This window comes from Capsicum annuum, chromosome 1, assembly GCF_002878395.1.
Source record: "Capsicum annuum cultivar UCD-10X-F1 chromosome 1, UCD10Xv1.1, whole genome shotgun sequence".
In the NCBI taxonomy this organism is placed as follows: Eukaryota; Viridiplantae; Streptophyta; class Magnoliopsida; order Solanales; family Solanaceae; genus Capsicum; species Capsicum annuum.
The window spans coordinates 58,150,924-58,174,768 of NC_061111.1; the positions used below are offsets into that span (position 1 = coordinate 58,150,924).

Here is a 23,845-nt window from a genome sequence, read left to right on the forward strand (position 1 = left end):
AAATACCATTCTTGGGCATTAATGATCTGTTGTGGCTCCTAATTTGCTCGGGAATTTTTGAAAGAGACTCTCATTTTGCATATTGATCCCTGCATCACAGAAAAATGATTAGTTGAATGAAATTACTCCATGTTAACCTTCTTCGATCCTTGATTTGCTCCTTGCCATCTCTTAGGCATTCCACCATTTTGAGACTTCCACCCTGACACTCTATCCCAAATGATGTCTAGGCAAGTACTAAGTAAGTGAGTCATAAGATTTTTGAAAATAGTCTTAAATTTTTGAAAATAATTTTGAAAACTTCTGTAAAATTTTAGAAAATTTTTGCCTGTCATGTCATATGCTAGCTCAATGAACGTCTTATTCACGGTTCTGTCTATATTTGATAGATGGTTTCCAAAAGTCATGATTATTGTTGGGGGTTTCTTCAAGTAGTTCTATCATAGCCAAAAATTGAGTCTACCCAGACTTTGTTACAGTTGGTGGTTTCCAAAGATTTAACCTCTGGTGCTGGGGAATTTGGAATATGTTCTGGCATTTGGTGGAAATTTTGAGGTCTTCCTCAAAATTTCTGCCCCAGTTGAAACTTGTTTGAGATAATACCAATCTGAGTGGATCTGAAGTCTTTGATGATCTTCATTCTCTTTGTTGGATGTCGATCTTCTCTTGTGAATTTTCGAGATTCTTTTTTAAAAATTCTGCCCCACTTTTCCTTTCCTGGGGTTATATGACCGAGCCGTTGGGGCGCCTACGTATCCCATTGAAGTAGGAATCAGGTCAAACGTAGTTCAGACCTACTATAGGGATATACAAAAGAAATTAATGGGTTGATCGAAGCCGACATAGGCTACCTATGTATCCCTTTCTCGAGAATTCAGGTCATCACGTAGTTCATACATACAAAGAAAGGATAAATTTCTCTAAGGGGTTGAACGAAGCCGACATAGGCCGCCTACGTATCCCTTTCTTGGGAATTCAGGTCAAACGTAGTTCGTACATAAAAAGAAAGGGATTCTAAGCATTTACACACTAGCAAACAATATTACTACAAAGGTGATTAAAAGTAAACTAAGAAAAAACAAAAACTAGAACATCGTTCAAACATAATATCTCTGTACCGCATCAGAATTGATTGGTTTGGTCCACTCTGTGCCATCCTCTTGGTGAGGGAATATTCGTTTGAGAACCAGTTGACCCACTTCAAATGTTCGAGCTTTCACCTTCTTGTTAAAAGCACAAACCATCCTGTGTTGATACAACTGACCATGGCATACAACGATCATTCTCTTCTCATCAATCAACATGAGTTGCACATGGCGAGCGCAGACCCAATCTTTGTTACTCAGGCCATCTCCCTGAATAATCCTTAGAGAAAGTATTTCAACTTCAGCAGGTATCACAACTTCATTCCCATAGACAAGTAAATAAGGGGTTGCCCCGGTGAAAGTTCAAACTGTTGTGCGATACCCTAGCAAAGCATAAGGTAACATGTCATGCCATGAGTTCTCAAGATATTCTTCATATTCTTGTTGGCTGCTTCCACAACTCCATTCATTTGGGGACGGTATGCAGTCGAATTGTGATGCACGATTTTAAACTGATCACAAATTTCACTCATTAAGTGACTGTTTAAGTTTGCCCTATTATCCATAATGATTGATTCCGACACTCCGAATCGACAAATCAAGTTATTCCTGATGAAATCTGCAACCTCTTTCTTAGTGATGGCTCTGTATGAAGCAGCTTTAACCCACTTAGTGAAATAATCGATGGCGACTAAAATAAATCTATGTTCATTCGATGCCGATGGCTCTATTGGTCCGATAACATCCATGCCCCAAGCTACGAAGGTCCAAGGTGAACTCATTGCATGAAGCTCATGTGGAGGCATTCGAATCAAATATCTGTGTATCTGACATTTTGGACATTTTTACACATACTTTTCACAATCATTTTCCATAGTCATCCAAAAGTAACCGGTTCTCAGGATCTTTTTGGAAAGTACAAACCCATTTATGTGGGGCCCACAAAATCCAGCATGTACGTCTTTTATCAATTTATTGGCTTCTGCAGCATCGACGCATCTTAGGAATCCCAAATCAGGAGTCCTCCTAAAAAGAATTTCCCCACTTGGAAAGTAATTCTTTGCCAAACGCCGAATTGTCTTCTTTTGGTTGTTACTAGACTCTTCAGGATATATTCCAGATTCCAAATACCACTTAATGTGATAGTACCAGGGCTTTCCATTAGGCTCCTCTTCCACGTGTATGCAATGCGCGGGTTACTCTTTCAAGCTTATTTCCAAAGGATCAATGTAACTCTGATCCGGGTGCTGAATCATGAAAGATATCGTGGCTAAAGCGTCAGCAAACTCGTTTTTTGTCCGTGGGATATGTCTGAAATCAACATCCTTGAATCTTCTGCATAATTCTTGCACCAGGTCCACATAAGGAGTAATCTTGGAGTTTTTTACCGCCCATTCTCCCCGTACCTAGTGAATCAGTAAATCTGAATCTTCGATGGCTCGCAATTCACGAACACCTATATTAAGTGCCAATTTGAGCCCCAGAATGCAATCTTCATATTCAGCCATGTTGTTGGTGCATGTAAAACGTAACTTAGCAGTTACCAGATAATGCTGACCCATTTCTGACACTAAAACTGCTCTAATTTCTGAACCTTTGAAGTTGACCGCCCCATCAAAAAATAGCCTCCATCTGGGGTAGATTTTCATGATATCTTCTCCTACGAACAAAACTTCCTTGTCTGGAAAGTATGTCTGAAGTGGCTCGTATTCCTCATTAACTGGGTTTTCAGTCAAATGATCTGCTAAGGCTTACCCCTTGATTGCCTTTTGGGTTACATACACAATGTCAAACTCACTCAGCAACATTTGCCACTTGGCTAGCTTTCCTGTAGGCATGGCGTTCTGGAATATATACTTCAATGGATGCATTCTCGAGATGAGGTAAGTTGTGTAGGATGACAGATAATGCCTTAACTTTTGTGCCATCCAAGTCAAAGCACAACATGTCCTTTCTATAAGAGTGTAACGGGCTTCATATGGTGTGAACTTTTTACTCAAGTAGTAAATGGCTTTCTCTTTCCTGCCGGTCTCATCATGTTGCCCGAGGCCGCATCCAAAAGAATTTTCTGAGACTGACAGGTAAAGTAATAATGGAATTCCTTCTCTCGATAGGACCGAAACCGGTGGTGTAGACAAGTATTCCTTGATGCGATCAAAAGCTCTCTGATATTCTTCTGTCCACTCATTCAGTAATTTTTCTTCAACATCTTGAGAATTGGCTCGCATATGACTGTTGATTGAGCGATGAATTTGCTAATGTAATTCAGACAACCTAGGAAACTCATAACTTCTTTCTTGGTCCTCGGCGGTGGTAAGTCTTGAATTGTCTTAATTTTGGATGGGTCTAGCTCGATCCCCCTTCTGCTGACTATGAACCCCAGCAACTTCCCTGATGGCACACCAAAAGCATACTTATTAGGATTTAACTTCAAATTGTACCTTCTTAATCTGTTGAAGAATTTCTTCAGATGAGCTAGATGATCCGAACTCTCGCGGGATTTGATAATTACATCATCCATGTACACCTCAATCTCTTTATGGATCATATCATGGAAAATCGTCGTTATGGTCCTCATATATATCGCACCTACATTTTTTCGACCAAACGGCATTACCTTATAATGATAAACACCCAAGGGCATAATAAAAGTTATTTTTTATGCATCTTCATCATCCATTAGTATTTGGTGATAGTCGACAAAACAATCAACGAATGACTGCATTTCATGTTTCACATAGTTATCGATGAGAATATGGATGTTGGGCAGCGAAAAATTATCTTTAGGACTGGCTCTGTTCAAGTCTCTATAGTCAACACAAATTCAAATTTTGCCGTCCTTCTTTGGCTCAGGGACAATGTTGGCCAACCATGTCGGATATTTTGTGACCTCGACAACCTTAGACTGGATTTGTTTTGTCACTTCTTCCTTGATCTTTAGACTTAAATCTGGCTTGAATTTTCTTATTTTTTGCTTGAATGGATCAAACTCAGAATTTATCGATAATTTATGTGACACAATGCTGGTGCTCAGCCCTGGCATATCATCATAGGACCAAGCAAACACATCGATATACTCTCGCAACAGGTGGATAAGCTCTTCCCTTTATGGCTCCGCGAGGTGGAAATTGATACTGGTCTCTTTGATTTCATCGTGATCTCCCAAGTTGACTGTTTCAGTTTCTTCCAGATTGGGTTTTTTGCAATTCTCAAATTCCTCCATATCTTCAACTAACCGCTTCTCGTCATCGTCCTTCCAACCATCATCATCCCCTTCGTTTTGTTCGTTCAGGCTTTGACATGACACAACATTGGTAGGTTTTAAGCTACTGTTACTGTTATGGACAAACAAACTAAGTTAGATGATAAGAAAATAACAAAACATATGACTAGGAGCATTTTAGAACTAATATAGTTTTCCAAATAAATAAAGGCCTTTTCATTGAAATTTGAGAAATAATTACAAAACCATGGCTTGTGACTTGCACAAATACAAGCCCCCGCCCTTTTTGAAAGCAGTAAGATATGAAAATAAAGTTTTGAGATATAAAAGGTGGATTGCGGGGCCTCCTCCGAATCATCACCAATTTTAAAACTATTAGTAATTGCCCTTTTATCTACCACGGCGGGCGACGAGTTATGAGTGGAGTGGAGATTCAATTTTGCATAGACTCCCCTGGTGCAATCTGCTTCACCCCGCTGGAATCTGGGAGATCTTCTGGTACATTATTGCATCCTTCAAACAAATCTCCTATCCCATCCCCAAGACCATCATCATCTAACATCTCTCATACGGGAAATAACTGGAACAGGAGTCGCAAGGGCCTAAACAGACTCTTATCTGGATCATTCTCAAACCTATCTTTTCTGGTAGGCTGATACCCTAACCCGTGATTAGAGCTTCTCTCTGGGATCACAATAGGCTCGATAATTTCTTGTAAATTCTTGACCAAGCCTCGACCAGGTTTGAACCCATTTCTTAACATCACAGTTGCAATCATTTTGTAGACAGAAGACATTGATATTTTGGGTGTCGAATCTCTTTCTGCAGTATTTACAATTTCCACTGTATAGAAACTGCTACCTTTTGGAACATCTTTAATCATCGGCACATAACCATTGGGACGGTCTGCTCGACTTCCTTCTCCTTAGATGACTACTTCATGATCTTTCCAAATGAACTTTAATAATTAATGAAGGGGTGATGAAATTGGCTTTTCCCTGTGTATCCATGGTCTTCCCAAAAGCAGGTTGTAGCTAGGATGGATATTCATAACATGAAACTTAGTCTTAAACTCAGCAGTCCCCATTTGGATGTGTAAATCAATCTCTCCTATGGGATCTCTCTGTCCTCCATCGAATGCTCTCACATTTACGTGGCTTTGAAGAATTTTCCCCAGATCATAGCCCATTTAGACCAACATGGAGAGGGGACAAATATTCACACCAGATCCGTCATCTATTAATACCTGATTAATTGCATAATCTCGACAAATGATGGTGATATGCATGGCTTTTTTGTGCATTGCTCCTTCAAACGGCAACTCTTCATCACTGAATTATATGCAATGGTTCCCCACAACGTTCCCTATCATCACAGCCAAATTCTCAACGCTCGTTCCTGCGGGAACATACGCTTCCTCCAAAACCTTCGACAGAACCTGTCGGTGCTATTGCGAGCTCAATAATAGTGCCAAGACAGAGATTTGGGCTGGAGTTTTCTCCAGGTGTTTGGCAATTGAGTAATCCTTTGGTTGCATATTCCTCCAAAATTCCTCAGCCTCTCCCCCAGTGATTGGCCTTTTCTGTTATTCTTTTTTGTTTTGGTCAATTCCTCAGGGATGTAACATCGTTCTGATTGCATCATCCTCTGGGCAGCGGCGGTTTGCACAATAAATTCCTTCTTTGAAGGGGGAGCGTACACTTGAGTCGGTGCAGTCATCACTATAAATGGGGCTTTCTCGCTGATACTTAAGGCAGCCATAACTTTCTCTATCTTTCCTACCTCTTCCGACCTTTTGTGCTTTTTGGAGTTCACTTGGGTAATGGTCTTGCCAGATGCCTATTCGCCTTCTATTTCAATCATGTTAACTGTAGGTCCCCCATGGTTGGGTAGTGAATTACTGCTAACATTTGGAGTAGGTGCCTCGAGCGTGATGACTTTTTGATCAATTAGATCTTGGATTTTGTGTTTCAAAATAAGACAGTCCTCGGTACTATGCCCCGCTTCCCCTGAATGATAGGCACAATTTTGATCAGGGTGATAAAACTGGGAGCTAGGATTGACAGGCTTTGGTTGTACTGGTTGCAAATGACCAACATTCTTTAATCTTTCAAATAATTGGGTGCGACTTTCAGCTAGTGGGGTAAAGTTTTGGGGAGGGTTTTTTTGTGATTTGGACGCTGGGGGTTATACAGGCTTAGGTTTGTAGGAGGGGGTACTTGGTGGTAATTTGGAGGTGTTTGAAAATTTGTTTGGCTATTTGGGGGAGTAGTTTGGAAATGAGACTGATAATTTAGAGGTGGAACTGGGTATTGGGGAAAGATATTTGGCTGTGGATCTTGGTATGATGGTGGGATGTTTGGGAGTGGAGTTTGGTATTGGGGGTGGACGTAGAATACGTGCGGAAGGTTAGGTGATGGTGGGGAAGATAAAAAGTTTTTAGAGTTAAACCGCTGTTTTAATTTTGTAATAGAATTGGCAGAAAGCCCACCTACCTCTTTCTTCTTCTTCTTAGAAAACATGGCAGTTCCAGATGATGTCAGGGTTTTGGCAATTTTTCCTGTCCGAATACCTTTCTCTAATGATTCTCCTATTTTTATCAAATCTGCAAAGGTCGCTTTGACAGTGGACACCATCATGGTATAATATTCTCCTTCTTGAGAGCGAGAGAACACAGATACCATTTCCTCCTCGGACATGGCGGGCTGCACTTTGGCAGCTTCTTTCCTCCAACGAAAAGCATAATCTCGAAAACTCTCAACGCTCTTTTGTTTAATCCGATCTAGTAAATACCGATTAGGGACTATTTCAATGCGAACCGATCAAGGAAACTCTTGGCCAATGTCTTCCAACCAGTTCACCTTTTCAGCTCCTGAGATATGAACCACTCCAAGGTTTCACCATTCAAACTTCGACTGAATAGGCGCATTAATAACGCCTCATTTTTTCCTGTCCCTACTAGTTGCTCGCAGTACCTTCTTAGATGGGCCATTGGATTTCTGGTACTGTCAAATATCTCAAACACAGGGACCTTGTATCCTTCTGGTAGGTCTACTCCTGGGTTAACACACGAATCGTCATACCCCAAACCGTCGTGGTCCTTGGCCCCGTAAGACTCTTTGATCCTCATGATCTCTTCTTGCATGGCTAGTAAATTCCTTTCATGCTGGGACCTCCATTCCTTCTCCTTCTCCTCGTAATGGTCCATCTCGAGGTTAGGAAGGGATTCATAAATATCAGGGGATATGATGGCTTGAGGGGGATTTAGAAGAAAGGCTTCATTTTGCAGATGGAGGGAATTTGGTTGGTAAGTGGGGAGAATGTTTTGGAAATTTGGAAGGTTATGTGGGCCATGTAAGTAGTTTGGCAGAATATGAGAGGGATTTTGTGGATTTAGAAATGAATTTGGTGGATTAGAAGGTAGGTTTGCCGTATTTTGTGGATTTGGGAGTAAATCTTGCGGAATTAGGAATGCGTTTTGTTGATTTGAGAATGTGTTTTGAGGATTTGGGAATGGATTCAAAGACGGGTTCTGTGGGGTTGCGGATGGATTTTGTGGATGGTAGGCGTTTGGATTATTTTCACGATTAGTGTTTTGGACAAATGGAGGAGCGGAGCCGGATGATACGTTAGTTGGTTGGTCCTTGAGAATAGGGGTACTAAGGGGAGAGATTTGGAGTGGAGTCCCGTGTCCCCCCGGAGCACGGGCATTGACGGTGATGGCCAAGTTAACCAATTCTCGAGTGCGATTTATTTCCTCCTGAAGCATTTCTAATTTTCTTGGAAGTTCCGCAATCATCTCATTTTGTTTCGCTATCACATTATCCCGGATAGCCAGTGCGCTTTCTTCATCATTTCTTGTCATTTTTGAATGATGGTCCGAGGATGGAATTTTTTCTGCTTTCGATCGGGTGAAGTAGGGATGTTCTGCCAGCTTGTCAACACGGAGTAATTTCTGTTATCTGCAAAGTGAAACAACTTCAAGGCAAATGTGTTAGTTTTCGTATGTGATAAGTAATGCAAAATATTTGACAGGAAATAATCACACAGAGTTGTTCGAGTCACAGCCAAATTCATCTGTAGGTCATAGTGGATTAACTTTCCTTTGATATCAACAAATGCATATAAGCACATAAAACAGTTGTATCACACAAGACATTAAAATAACGCGTATCCTAATTGGGGTGACCCTTTTTGAGCCAAGGGTTTAGGCCTAACGATTTTTTGAAAAAAATATATGCTTCCTCAAAGTCAATCCATTAACCCCCAACTCATATAGACACAAAAAGGGCATAAATACCTACAAAATATAACGAAACAGGGATACAATTTTTAGGGAAAAGGGGAAATAACATGAAAGAAGATAAGTTCCCGCTCAGGGGAGAATAGAAAAGCTAGCTACTGGAGGATTCTTCGTTTGCTTTCACCTTCTTTACCTTGTTTACCTCATGTGATGTTTGATACCTATTGATGATAAGGTGACTCCCATATAATTGTGCCTTGCCTTCGTAAGTCATTTCTCCTATGCTGTCGAGTTGGGAGGCCATGCTATCATCCAAATCGATTAGGATTGCTGGCATCATCAGCGTCTTGCCTAGCTCTTTTCAACTCTTCCCTCAATGTATGTATGGTCAAAGCGTCTTCCATGTGCATTTGCCGGTGCGCAATTTCACTTTTCTGGAACTCATCTTGTAGCCTGTGAAGCCAAATTTGATGCTCGGATTCTACATCCACAACCCCAGTGGACACATTTGGTCCTGGATTCAATGCTCCGGCAAGGCTCTTTTTCAACCACTCCTTGTAAGTATCGCTGTCTACAGGTTCATACCCTATACGAAAAGATACTTCTACCCACTTTTTCCTTCTCCATCCATTTATCATGTAATCTTTGAGCGAGGGCTTACTTTCATCATATTCGGTGAAGAATCTGAGCATAGAATCGATTTAAGGTATCTCCTGCTTGATCTCGAATTGCCTAAGAGCTCTGCCAGGATTGTAGGGGCGGGTTCCCCTGAGACCCGGGAGCACTAAAAAAGGCCATTCGCCCTCTCGAATGATGTATTTCCCTGAACAAAGATAGTTAAGGGACCATTGGACATCGCCATCTCTTAATTGTCCAAGAGTCTTAAACCAAAATTCGTGGGATGCTTCCCTTTTGAACTTGTGTAAAAATAACCAAATGTTGTGCGATTCTAATAGATTTCTCCTTGTTTTGTGATCAGGTTGTGCGGTTCTAGGATTTTTCACCAAATGCATCACCATCCACCATTGTAATATAAGGTTGCAGCCTTGAAAGAAATGATTCTTGACTTGACATCTTCCCAAAGCGCGATATATGTCGGCGACAATCATGGGGGCTAAGTTGTGGAATACTTTTTTAGAATTATATTCCATTCCAAAGAAGAGTGCATGGGTCACCGTGACAACCCTCGGATGAATTGTGCCATTTCCCCCCTGCGGGAACACCATGGTTCCAAGTAGGCTTACCGCGAATGCAAAAGCTCTTATTTCCTTCCATTTTGCTTCCGACTCTAATTTATGCCCAAATTTGTGAAAAGAGTTGAATCTTCCGAACCGACGGTACAACTCACAAAAAGTGATATTTTCTCCATCCCGTTCTCCTAGACAGGTGTCGTTATTAGTTAAAAATGCTTCCTTGATCTTTTGATGATCCCATACATCCGGGACTAAAATATTCTTATCCAGTGTCTCCTTTCTCTTAAAACACATTTCTGTACTCTCATAGCAAATCAATACCTCTTCAATGGTGGGGGTCAATTCAATATCCCCGAAGCGAAATACCATGTTCTGATCATCCCAAAAATTTGTTAGTACATGGATCATTTCGGGCCAAGCGTCCATTTCGATCAAAGAAGAAAGATGCCAGTATGTGTTCTAACAATCTTTATCTCTTCTGTGCCCATGTAGTCCCACCACTGTTTTAGGTAATCGTCGGGTTTGGTGACCATCTTGAACTTTTCACGAGAATGCAATTGAGCCATCTCTACATAAAAGAAGACAAAATAAGCCTTTCCCCGACCCCAAAGGATAACGGATTAAATTTAGACAAGCATATATTTCTGCAACACATAAGCATGGTTTGTCTGTGATTGACTCGGGGTCAAATATACATAAGGAAGGTTTTCTAATAGGCCCAATACCCCGCTCGGATATTGGGTCGTCCTAGGCACATGCCTAAAATAAGGCTTTGGTTTCGTTCTACCCTCAGTGTCTAGAGTGGGCTTGAACACTGGTTCTCAAGCGGAAAACTCGAGTTTGAAAATACGAACAACTTCAGATGACTCACATGCTGATAAGCTGTTCGTATTTCCAATATATTTTGGAATTGAACAACAAGGGCCGGGACATCCACGAAACCCCAAAACAGTTTATAAGATGCAGGAAATGCCATGAGATGCGATAATTAAACTTTACATAATCAAAACACACAAACACATAAACAGTTAATCAAAGACGAAATAAAACATTTGGTTAGAACCTAGTTAGGTCCCCAACAGATTCGCCATTTCTGTTTTGCGGAGAAATTTTGACTTTTGAGAGAGTCGCCACTTAATTTTGAAAAGGAATTAAGAACCCTTTTTATTTTACTTCAAACGATCCAAAACAGAAAAATCATTTTAAGTTAGAGATTCCGAGTAAGTGGTTCCCATTAACGTTTTAGTAAGGTGTTAGGCACCTAAAACGTCCACTAACTTGCGGTTATCCGGACTGTTTGAAAACGACTTTGATTAACATTGAGAAGTTGATTTTTGAAAAAGAAAATCGATTTTAGCAATATTTTTGTGTTTATGCAAAACTAGTGTTTTAGCGACTTGACTAAAGATTTAACTAGGTTCACAAAACACGTAAGGCAAACAAACATAAATAAGAGGGGAAGGGGAGGAAATTAGGGATTTAGGCCATTAGCCCAAACCAAGAAAACCTGTCCTAGTCTAATTGGGCCTTCGATCCATTTCACCGTACTAGTCTAGCTTTTGAGCCTTTGGCTCGAGTATTGCTCCACCTGTATTAAGATACAACTTTGGCTTCAAGGCCCAAATAAATAATCGAAGGAATAAATAAATATGACAAAAATAAATCAATAATGATGAAAAATAAATAAATATAAAGAAGACACGGGTCTCATCGCCACTTCAAGAATGGGACATTAATCTATTCTTCTTTTCCAACTCCACACGTGTATGTGCCATAAGATCACTTTTGAGCTTAGAACTTCGGGCTTGACTCAATGATGATGGGCCTCACTGGCCCATTAAGGAATGTAAGGGGAATGAGTACGCTTGAACTCCAGAGCGTATTCATGCGAAGAAAAGAAAAGTATAGGAATTAATATATGTTCATAGAAACAAATTATTCCAACAACAAAGGAAATTCTGAAATCACTACCCCATACCCGAGCATAAAATGAAAGATTAGGTGCAAGCTCACTGAACAAACACTCGTATCTAATGATTTTAAATTTTTAACATAAATATTGAAGGGAACACGATATATTACACCCTACTAACTTTGCATGGAGGCGTGTATATGAATGAAAGGATTCCAGTAAAAGAAAAGGCACTCTTCCTGACCTAATATATTAGTTATTTAATTGAGAGTAAGATATGATGTTGGTTTTATCTTCTATGCTATTAAATGTTGCAATATTTATTAGAGGATCGTACGTTAATAGTAAACCCTAACCAATTCCCTTTGTGACAAACAAACAACTTCACAAACTTATCAATGAAAAGAAACACACGGAGGCTAAGGAAATTTCATCAACTGCCCATCAAAGTGTTTAACCATAATACCAGACCGAAGAGTTGAAGGTATCTTCTAAAAACAGATAAATTTACACTACAGATGAACTAACACAAATCTGTTTCAATTCTATTCTTTTACGTCGTACAATATACAAGACAAACCAATCAATGGAAGAAAAGAAATTCTCACTTGAACCAAGAAACTATTAACGTTCCCAATACTAAAAGCAGAATGCAGCCATTCACTTCAGATAAACCGATCGATACCAAGACTATGTGATGTTAACGAGTTAGTAGAGATAAAGAGAAAATGATTTGCAAGTTGTTTTGGGAATTGCGTGCATAAACCTAGCCTTCCCCTGTCCTAGTCAAGAGACAGAGTGAACACGAAAAGAAGCGAGGTGGACGTATAAACACAAATTTCATTCAATCAGCAGATATTCAAAGAAACCAAAAACTGTGACACTCCATTCCCATAAAGAAAACAAAATTGGACTATTTTCTTTAAAGAGACTTACTCCAAAATTGCAACCAGCACATGCGTCTCCCTATCCCAGCCACATATTGGCAACGAGTTTAAGAGACAAAATAAATCCAAAAGGGAGATGGATGGGCACAAATATCAACGTCGTCCTCTTTTAACAAACTCAAAATGAGTTTAACAATCAAAATGATCATCGAGGAATCATGGGATTCACTACTTTTATCAGACGTATCCTCGAGTTCTTTGTCATAGAAGAAGCCAAAGACTCAAGAGGAAGTTCGGTTAATGACACTTCCAGTTCAATAACATCAACTAATGACGACAAATGAGATGACATCAAATACGTACAAAACACCCTTAGTTCGAACTATTGAATAAGATCAAAGCAAAAATCCTCAACTACAAAACCAACGCACCGTTGAACTGAAACTAACCAAACACCAAACTTTAACATAGGAATCTACTATAACAAGATACCTTCAGTCCAAAAACCGTCAAAACATGCAACTTTACTGTAAAGTCAGTTACAACCGAATACCATTAATCTGAAAATGAAAACCATCAAAATATGAAATTTGACATAAAGTCAGCTAAAACCACATATTATCAACCTGAAGACTATTAAGTCACGACACTTTAATGAGGTCAGATGCACAAACCTTAAGTGGTTACACAAACATGAGAGTATTTGATCAAAAATCAATCAATAATGTTTTTTTTTTGCTAAGACAGCAACCTACAGTCTTCAAGACTTCCAACAACAGACAACTCAGCAAGCAATATCGCTATAAAGTAGAAATGAACGAAATTTGATAGAACGGGGAGTTACCTGTTTTGTGGCAGTAAATGGAAGGATGAGCTATCAGCAAACTTGTCACTATTGGAATCTCACGACGTCGACTACCAACTGAGCATCTCTTTGCTTTTTCCTCTTAGAGATTTTGAAAACCACTTTCAACTATAAAAATTCAACTTGAATTTAGAACTCTCGAATTTCCTTTCAGTTTCACCAAAAATTACTTCTAACCTTCGAACTTAAGAAATTTCAAAATCTCCAGTTTTCAGCCTAAACTTTCAAACTCTTTAAAGAAAAGAAAGAAAAATTTCTGAACCTCCAAAAATTTCCGAACACCACCTGATTTTCCCTACCTAAAAAGAGAAGAAGCCCCCGAATTTTTGACCCCTTTTTTTCTTCCAACCAACAGTGACGCGATGAACCTTATATAGAAGACCCTATTAGGGATCCGTTAGGGATTTGAAAGAAGGATCCATTTTGAAATTCAAACTGGAACCCCCTCTACAGCCTGGATTTCATCTTCCATCGGTACCAATTTTGGGTTTGGTGGACCAATAGAAAATGGGAGAAATGAATTCTTCCTTAGACCCAATGAAAAATTGCCAAATATGTACCAGATTTGTACGTTCATCCCAAGATTTGCGGATTATGGATGTCGGGGGAGACACCTCATCGATCTTTTAGAAGATTAGGCTGTTCTAGAATATTCAAGGAGTTTCCCATCCTACGAATGTGCGAAACGCGTGACAACAGTGAAAAAGGAACGGGCTGGGGTCGGGTATCATCGTTGAACATGGTTGATGGATCATGATGTTGTTGTCATGATTCAGAGCCGTTTATTGTTAGATTGTGATGCTGACGTGATTTGGGATTGATAAGTTTGTTTTGATATTGCCATTTTTCATTGATGTTGCTGATGATGAGGAGTATAAGGGGGATTTGTTGATGGTGGGCCAGGTCAGGTTTTAAATGGTGGGTGCTGATTTTAAATTGGAGTTGGGCCATTAAAATTGAATAGATAAATGGGCCTAAGACAATAATTGGGTCGGTTGAGGCTGTTATTATTTGGGCTGTTTTGGGTTAAAAATAAATGGGCTACTGGTGGATGGGCTTTAATTTGGGTCACCTGAGTAGAAGGGTTTCGAGAATTAGGATTTTGATTTTGGATTACAATTTAGGCAATCAAATTTAAATTCTAGCCAGATTAAATACTAATTGGTCAATTGTATTACAATTGGGGCCAATTTGGTTTTAATTAGCGTCAAATTTAATAAATTGACTAAATCGAATTGAAATTCGATACGAATTAACACCTTGCTTAATCCCGGAGTTCTTGATTTGATAAAATTAAATGCATATTTATCCAAATAAATTATTTTTTTAGAATAAATTATATTTAAATCAAGATTTTAATAATTTATATTTATTTTCCAAATAATCCTTAATTTAAAGTCCAATTTTGATGAAAATGTTCATTTAAATGACATCATTTATACAATCCCGTATATTCAAATACGAAAATATATAATTATCACTTAAATGACAAATTTAACCCAAATGCATATTTTAAAAATGGGTTTATTTGGAAAAAATAATTATTGTAATTTTATTTGAAAATCGAAGAAACTCGAGATTAAACGTAGTTGTGGAGAGCAAAAATTCGGTGTCAACAACTGCCCCCTCCCTTTGGGTAGGATAGATGCAAGTAATCCTAGGCAAAGGGAGTTTGACGTTCCTAATTTTTGTCCGACCACAAATTCGTATCTAAGAGAGGTTGGTTTTACGCACGAGTTTCATGGAGTTATGGCCGAACCTCGGTATCAGGTTTCCTACATATCTCAGGTTTCATGTGAATTCAGGCAACTTGTAGTTCATAACGCTTGATTTTGAGCATGATTTTCAAAAGATTCACAAGTTATCTCGATTTTAGAGTTTTTGATAAAATCGAGAAACTGGGGGATAAAGGGATTAGGGGGGAGGTTGGTATGTAGTCGAGTTTTCTACATAGATCCCTACCTACATATCCCCAAGACTTAGGGAATCAGACTGCTTGTAGTTCGACACAACCGGTAGAAAAGATAGTCTTTTATTTCAGACGATCTTTGGCTCAAAATGGGTGACCTGTCAATCGAGTTGCAGAAAAGAGGCTTGTAACCTCTTAACCATGAACATGGAGCTCTTCAAATCCATAGGTAAGAACTTACCCGGACATAATTTCCAAAATTCTAAGTGTGTTGCCACCCGAATTTAAAAGGACGAGAAAGTTCCCCTCGATATGAGTTAAGAAAACATCCCAGAGGTAAAGGTGAGACCATATTATCCATAAATACCCACATGCCTTATAATAGAGGCATGGTTGGATGGTGGTGGTGATCATCATTTAGCTCGTGTCTAGAGAGTTTGACATTCCTCTCTAGACTATGTCCCGTTTTGCTGCTGAGAAAGAGTTCCACATTGTGTTGTGTCCTTTTTGGAGTCATCCGCACCTGCGGTTTTTATTTGAGATTTTCATCCTTTCGGATGCTCTCGACAATTTATCACACAAAAATCATTAGTGATAAGCTCAATTCACAAAAGAAGTATATAGTATTTTACCATATCTCCGCGTGAGTTGTTGTCTAAAAAGCGAAGTCATCTTTCCATGTACCTGCTTTGGAATGAAATAATTGCCAACATAAATATGGCGGAGATTTTTGTATTTTTTTTCAAAAATTATGCAAGTCATGTTATTTTTAATACATCAAACCAAACACTACATAAGAAACATACAAACATAACTAATGCAAGCATAGCTAGCACAAGCTTTACTAATATACCATATTTTTTATTATCACTATACACTCTACAAAAACGACCCCTATTAGTTACACAAAGATGGATATCACCAAACAAATAACTAAATAAAATCATGATGTTTACTTCATGTATTATTAGGTTCTCTAATGCATACTATGAGATGATCCCTAAAGGATACTAGTGAAGAAGAGAGGTTGGACTGTAATGGCCATAATGAAGAGTAGTATGGAATAGGAAAACCATTCCAAAGTATAGCTTCATGTTTTGGATCACTATGCATGGGAGACTATTAACTAGGAAAAGGCTTTCAAGGATGGGTATGACTCAATATATAACATGCATCTTATGTGGAAGCTACCTAGAAAGTACTGACCATTTATCTTTTGAATGTGTTTTTTTCTATAGAGATAAGTTATATGTAGCCCCTTAAAATTGTTTGCATAATTTATTTGGACATTCTAACTCGATCTTGTATTTATTGAACACCTCTATTGCTTTAATTTTAAACTATTTAAATACTTTTTTAACAATCAGCTAAAATTATAAAATGAGTGAAGTACACTCACAGTGACACAGTAAAGAGAAAAATTAAATGATGACATTTTGAATGTGGATCCAAGAAAAGTTATTAAAAAATAAATCGTGAGAGAAATATATTTCTAATTTATTATCTAATTTTATAATATATAAATATATATATATATGTATGTATATATATATATATATGTATGTATGTATATATATATATATCTCCCCAAAAAGATAGCAACGACAACGACATTGGTGATGACAAAACGATAGTAGGAAGAATAAATGAAGAAGAAAGAATGAGATATAGGATTAATGTGGACGTGGCCAGGGGATTTTCCCGGAGAGAAAATGCACAGTATTAGGTGGTGTGGAGTTGGAGATTTGGAGAAAATATTACCTTGGAGAAGACAATGCCAAAGATTTTTATTTTTTTATTTGTCGACATGTCATTTTTTGATTGGATCGTAAATAAATTTTCTTGACTTCACGTGTGTCTTAGATGTGTATTATCAGCCAAAGGTGTTTTAATAGGTAATTATTTTTAATAATTGAAGTATTCAATAGGTACAAAGTCAAGTTGAAGCATCTAAGTGAATTATGTAGACAACTTTTAAGGGGTTACAGATGACTTAAGCCTTTGTTATATATGCTTAAAGAGAAAAATCAGGGCCAAATTCAAAAATAGGATTAATGATGATGATAGGCATATTATTATTAATTAACACAAAAGATATTTATCTTTCTTTAAAATAAGACACCGCAGAACCCTCATGATAGATGCTTACCTAAGATAAACCACTAAGCCACTGCAAATGGCCACCATGGCCGCTGGTCAGCCTATTTCTATCGCTGACCAGTCCACCTCACTTTAATCTTCAATAGATTTTCCTCCTCTTTTCCTGTCAAAAATTGAGTCATCAAATCCTAGTTTGCCTACCGAGCCTAATATTTTGCCTAACATGGTTGCAACAGGCAATTTTGTCTCATCATTTAAAGCTCCTATAGATAATCATCTTTTTGTACAAATAATTGAACCAATTCCTGTGAAGAAGTTGTCATACAATAATGAAATTCCCAGAGTGCAACGGACAACGGACTGAAGATGAGGTTAATAGAATGAATATTATGGAGAAATTCCGATATGCGGTAGTTAGTAAGTTCTCTTATGGTTGGTCTGAAATGAATGAACATCGGTCTAAAATACCAAACAATGCAAAGTTAAGGGATATTGCAACTATCAGCCTATTGATGAATAGACATATCTTGATTAGGTTTGATAGAGAAAAGGACTTTGTTAACATGTTATCCAAGAATGTATACTATTTTTTGGATAAAGAAGGCATTTTCTATCCGAAGCGACTCCTAATTTATGATGCTAAATTTAAAGTAAAGGAGGAGACTACTCAAATATTGGCATGATATCTTTTCTGGATTTGAAGCCTACTTTCTTTGTGAAGGAATAACTGTTTTATATTGCCTCAGCAGTCGGTAAAACTCTTTAGCTAGATTCAACTACTATTAATAAGATGATACCTAGTTGTGCTAGGATTAATGAAATACCTAGACTTAGAACCATTGAAAAACTTCATCTTTCGGTGTCACTGGGGTGGGTACGACTAGGGGCTTGAGTCGTACCCCTTGGATACGAGCCGTATCCTTCTTATCCTCCCTTATCTTACTCTAGGAAGTGTGGTGAGGGTCACTCATTATCCTAGGTACAAGTGAACCTCCCCTCAATCGTACCTAAGGATATGAGTCGTACCTAGGTAACTCGTATGGGGTAAGGTCTTAGCTTGGAATAGACTAATTTTGTTACGAGTGGAGCATACGAGTTAGGGTTATGCATGGTCGTATCCTTAACAGTGTGTGTGACCTAGGAGAAACCTAGGTACGAGTCAGGGTACCACTCGTACCCTCGGGTACGACTACTTAAGTGAGTCGTTCCCTTGGACGGGGTCAATTTTCATCTTTTAACTAAGGGCCTTGTGGTTATTTACCATGTATAAAACCCTAAACCCTCTCATTATATAAGTGTGTTTAGCCTCATAAACATCCATTTTGATGAATCAAATACCCTAAATACTCTCTCAAGCTTATCTTTGAAAAATTGGAGGCTAGAGTTTCAAGAGTGGTCATTAAGAGGCAAAAGGGAGTCAATATTCTTGGTGATTCATCTTGTTTAAAGAATGTACCTCTTACCCTTGCTAAATAACTCTAAACCCATGTATTTCACACTTGGATTAGTAAGTGTACATGTTGGTTTTGAAATCATATGAAAAGGGTTTTGTTGCTTAATGATGAATAATTATGATTTTTGCTTAGACTTATGTTTATACATGTTATTGATGGTAGTTTGCACACATGAATGCTTGTTGTATGTGGTATAACATGTGGGTATTGAGTAACCCTAGTCTTGATAATATCTACCATAAAATTAGCCTTGGTAAAGGCACGTACACAAGGTGTTTGTGAAAATGTCTAAGTGAGATGTCTAGTTACATGATGATGATGCTTTGAACTAGGTCAATGGCCCAATATGTATGGATTCTTGATAAATGATATTGTGAAGGTAAAGTGATCCATGTATTATGTAACTTATGACCTTGATGATTTGATGAATAAGAAGGGGGTTAAAGTCCCTAACATGAAAATGAACTTGAATTGTGTGTTGAACTAAATTATGGTATAAATTGCTAATGAAGTGTGAATGGCCCGTAAGGGTCTTGAGGACCATAGTTTGAATTGTATGATGAGTTGAATTAAGGCATTTGCCTATTAAAATGGTTGAGCAATGAAGGCTCCCATGAGGACCATGTGATCGTGTATGGTGTTGAATTGGCTAAATGGGTTAAAGTCCTTATGTGTGGAATTGAATGTAAATGGATGCATGGACAAAGGGTTGGAGTCCCAATATCGACTAATGATAGATGTAATGGCTTGAGGTTAAAGTCCCTTGCTTAATGAGATCGCTTGTGGTTAAAGTCCCTTGCATAATGAGATCTCATGGGATCGAAGTGCCTTGCCAAATAAATTAACTTGGGGTTAGAGTCCCCTATCTAATGTGGCATGAGGTTAGCGTCCCTTTCCTAATGTGTGAACAAGTAAGTGGTTAGAGTCCCTCACTTATATGAATGTGTGTGAGTGGTTAGAGTCCCTCACTTAAATGGATGTGTATGTGGTTAGAGTTCTTTACTTGATGATATATGAATATAGTTAAAGTCCTATTCCTAATGAAATTTTTTTGAATCTATAAGTGTGGAAGTTTGGAGTCCTTCATTGCATTTATGACGAATGAGTGCTTCCAAAGTGTTGATAAGACTTGTCCCTTGGTTAGCATGTGATGTGTCTATATGTATGGATAAGGTTATGAATGTGGTTGTATATGATATATATATTAACTTGTTATTGAATGATGATGCTATTTTATTCTTATCATTGAGTTACATACTAACGTTCTAACCGCTAACCGTCTCCGAATGCTATGTCCCCATGTAACATAGGGGCCAGAGTATCTTCTTCTCTTTCTACACAGTGATTAGGCAATCGAAGCGGTTCGTGCATTGACTTAGGAGTGGTGAGCTTCCTTACTTCAGAAGACATTCTTTCTTGGTTTCCTATCTTTAGACTTAGTCTTGTTTTGACTGGTTTGGCTATTGTCGGGGGATTGTCACGACATATACATTTCTAAACTTTGGTTTGTATAGAGGTATTGTCGATGACTGTGGACTTGGGAATATTGGTTAGTGTGATGAATCTAATGAAGCATTTAGACATGTTTAAGTTAAGACTTGTAGTGTTTTCTTCTATCTCATTATATGGTTGGGATCCACCCGAGCCATGTGATTGATGTGATGATTGTGATGGGTTATCGGGCAAACTCCGGTTCATGTGGGATTGAGGTGCCCATACGACATAGCCCTGTTTTGGGTCGTGTCAATTTAGGTGCAAATTGATCTATTATTATAATTTCCAAAGTTTGTGGAGATGGAAATTATCAATCCAACCACTAATGAGTCAAGAGTGGAATGGATTAAAATCCAATATGGTATAATCCCTAAGTATTGTAGGGGGTGAAAAATTCAAGGGCATGATGAACAAAATTATAGAATGTTGCATCTAGAATTGAAAGATAAGAAACCTAGTGTTTCTGAGGAAAATCATGAAAAGAAGATGGATAATAAAGCGACCACAGAGGTTTGAAGGGACAACAGTAAGTTCTAGAGAAGGCAATGGAATCCTACACATAGGAGGTTTGTATATGATAAGAATGCACCTGTTCAGTTTAATGATAAAGCAGTTTCTCCAACCAAAACAACTAACATTAGCAATGTTTTTACTGCACTAGCGGATGAGGAGAAAGTTACAGAGGTTTAACAAAGGAATATAGATAAGAAAAGTCAGTATGGTGTAGATAAAACACAAATTCATTCACAAGGAGATATTTCTAAAGCAACAAATAGTAAAGGGTCAAGCACACCAGAAAAATAAGTTAATACAAAGATTTTGATAGATAAAATTAATGAGAACACGTCTGAGGTGAAAAAAAAAGATGCAGCATGCCGGCAAAACGTACATTAACAACATATGAATGAAAGTATGAAACAAAAGTCTACTCAGGCGTAATATCACTCTTCCACCAAAGAATAAATCCTCAAGGCATTTGCCAATCATCATATAAAAGAATTCAGCACAGTAGAAACTTATCAAAATAAGGAAGAAGCGGAATATGAATTTGCTCCACAAAATGAACAAGAATATCAACAAGGTAAGTCCCAACAGAAAGATCAACAACTAGCTTTAGCATTGTCTAATTCAAATGACAAACTGAAGAATGATAATCAAAAAGGTATAATGAAGGAGCATCACACTAGGGGTAACAAATGTAACTTGATAGAGTTTCCAAGAACCACATCTTCAAACAAAAATCAATAGATTATGGATGATGTATCTTTGGTTAGCCATGAAGTGGATTAAGAACTCTTGTAGATGAAGGAATTAGTTGAAGCTAGATATCATGAACTATTTTAAATGATCTTAGGTGAAAAAAAAGCCATTGGATAGAGGTGAAAGCTCTGAGTTATCATTATCTCTGACAACAAAGGCATTCAATTCATCCTCGATGCGTGAGTTGCAGGAGATAATGTCTCATAAAGTACTTCAGAATAATACATGTAACAATGCAATACCTAAAGCTGAACCTGCAATTGAAGATAAAAAAGAAGATAAAAATAAGAGTGACTTAATGAAAACATGAAATAAAGTAGGAATATCTGTATAGCAACATATGAAAGAGAAGAAAGGCCAAAATAAAGGAGGCACAAAAAATAAGTCATCAAGGATGGTAACAAGAAGCGGGGAAAAATCTCTACCAAATGAAATATAAAGCTCTCATTTGGAATATTTGATCTGTGAGAACTCAAAATGCCTTTCATTTATAGACATCACAAATTTTGTCTTATCGCACTAATAGAACCATTTCATGATACCAGACAAATTCCAAGATATAAGAGAATACTGCGTATGCAGTATGTTAACTATAATCAAAATACACAGATTTGGGTTTTCATACAAGATCATATTCAGGTGGAACTAATTTCAGATTTAGATCACCAATTAACTCTACAACTCATATTTAATGATGGAAAACGCTTCTCACTACTATAGTGTATGCTAAATGTGCTGCCATGGAGAGACTGAGGCTCTGTAATGATATTTACAATCTGGGACAAGATATTCAAACTCCTTGGCTAGTTGGGGGAGATTTTAATGTAATTGAGTGAAGAGAAGAAGATTGGGGGACTACCTGTGTACCCACAAGAATATGAGGATTTTGCATTAATTCTTGTGAATTATTTGATGTTCCTTTCACTGTTAGTCCTTTTACTTGGTGGAATAGAAGAGCTGATGAAGCTTGCATTTTCAAGAGATTAGACAAAGTAGTGGTAAATTATAATTTTCAAGATGTGTTTGGTAATACTGATTTACAACATTTAGCTAGGATTGGGTCTGACCATGCTCCTTTATTGATCACTTATGGTACTTAAAGCCAATAGTTTGTCAAACTATTCAGATTTCTCAGGTTCTTGAATGATAAAGATGATATTTTTAGATGTGATAAAACTGAACTGGGTGGCAGTAGAGATAGGTGACGTGTTTTATTAGTTGAAATAGAAGTAGAAGAAGACAAAACAAGCTCATTCTAAGGGAAGTAAATAAAATTTGGAGATATCTTCAAATATCTTATTATTAGAGAGGAAATACTGAGAATAAAAGAAGATCTATTTGAGGAGTTCCCCATAACAACTAACAGGATTATTTTGCTAAAAGCTCATGCAGAAATTAAAAAATAGTTACACTGTGAAGAAGCATTTTTGAGGAAAAAAGCTAGTATTCAATGATTCACAAAGGGTGACAAAAATTCAAAATTCTTTCATTGTCTTATGAACGGAAGAAGAAAGAGGCTAACACCGAAAAGGATTTAGAGAAGTGACGGAAACTGGGCAAAATTGGAAGAACAACTAATTGAGGAGGTTGTTAGATTCTTTCAAAATCAATTTTTAGGAGATCAAAGCAACACTGATTATTTACTGGTACAACATATTTCTGCTAAAATCACTAATGGAGATAATTATTTTTTAATAGGTTACCTGCTGAAGAAGAGATAAAAAAGGTGGTGTTTACATTAAATGCTGATTGTGTCTGTGGGCCAGATGGATTCCCTTGTCGTTTCTATCAATCTTGTTGGAACATTGTGGGTCAGGATATAGTTGGGGTTGTTCATGCCTTCTTTGAAGGCAAAACTCTGCCTAAAGTCATTACACACGCTAATATGGTTTATTCCCTAAAAAAGATATTATTCAAACTTGTTTTGATTTAAGACCAATTAGTTTGAGTGATTTCTTGAACAAAATGATCTCAAGAATCATTCATGATAGAATAGAAGGTTTGTTTCCTAAACTTATTTCTCATAACTAATCAGGTTTTGTGAAAGGTAGAAGTATCACTGACAATATCATCTTTGCATAAGAAATCATTACTGATATTAGAAAAAGAGAAAAGCTAACAAATGTGGTTATAAAGCTTGATATGGCAAAGGCTTATGATAAGATTGAATGGATATTTTTTATTAATGTGTTAGAGAAGATGGGATTTAATAGTTAGATT

General features: G+C 37.7%; 1 long non-coding RNA gene across 1 annotated transcript; it reads right to left on the minus strand.

The window, feature by feature from the left end:
- Positions 1-21,328: 21,328 nt before the first annotated feature.
- Positions 21,329-23,639, minus strand: LOC124886547. The gene is made up of 2 exons (XR_007043904.1): positions 22,485-23,639; positions 21,329-21,879 (listed from the first exon to the last, which is right to left on the minus strand). It is a non-coding gene; the product is annotated as an uncharacterized LOC124886547 (long non-coding RNA).
- Positions 23,640-23,845: the final 206 nt, after the last annotated feature.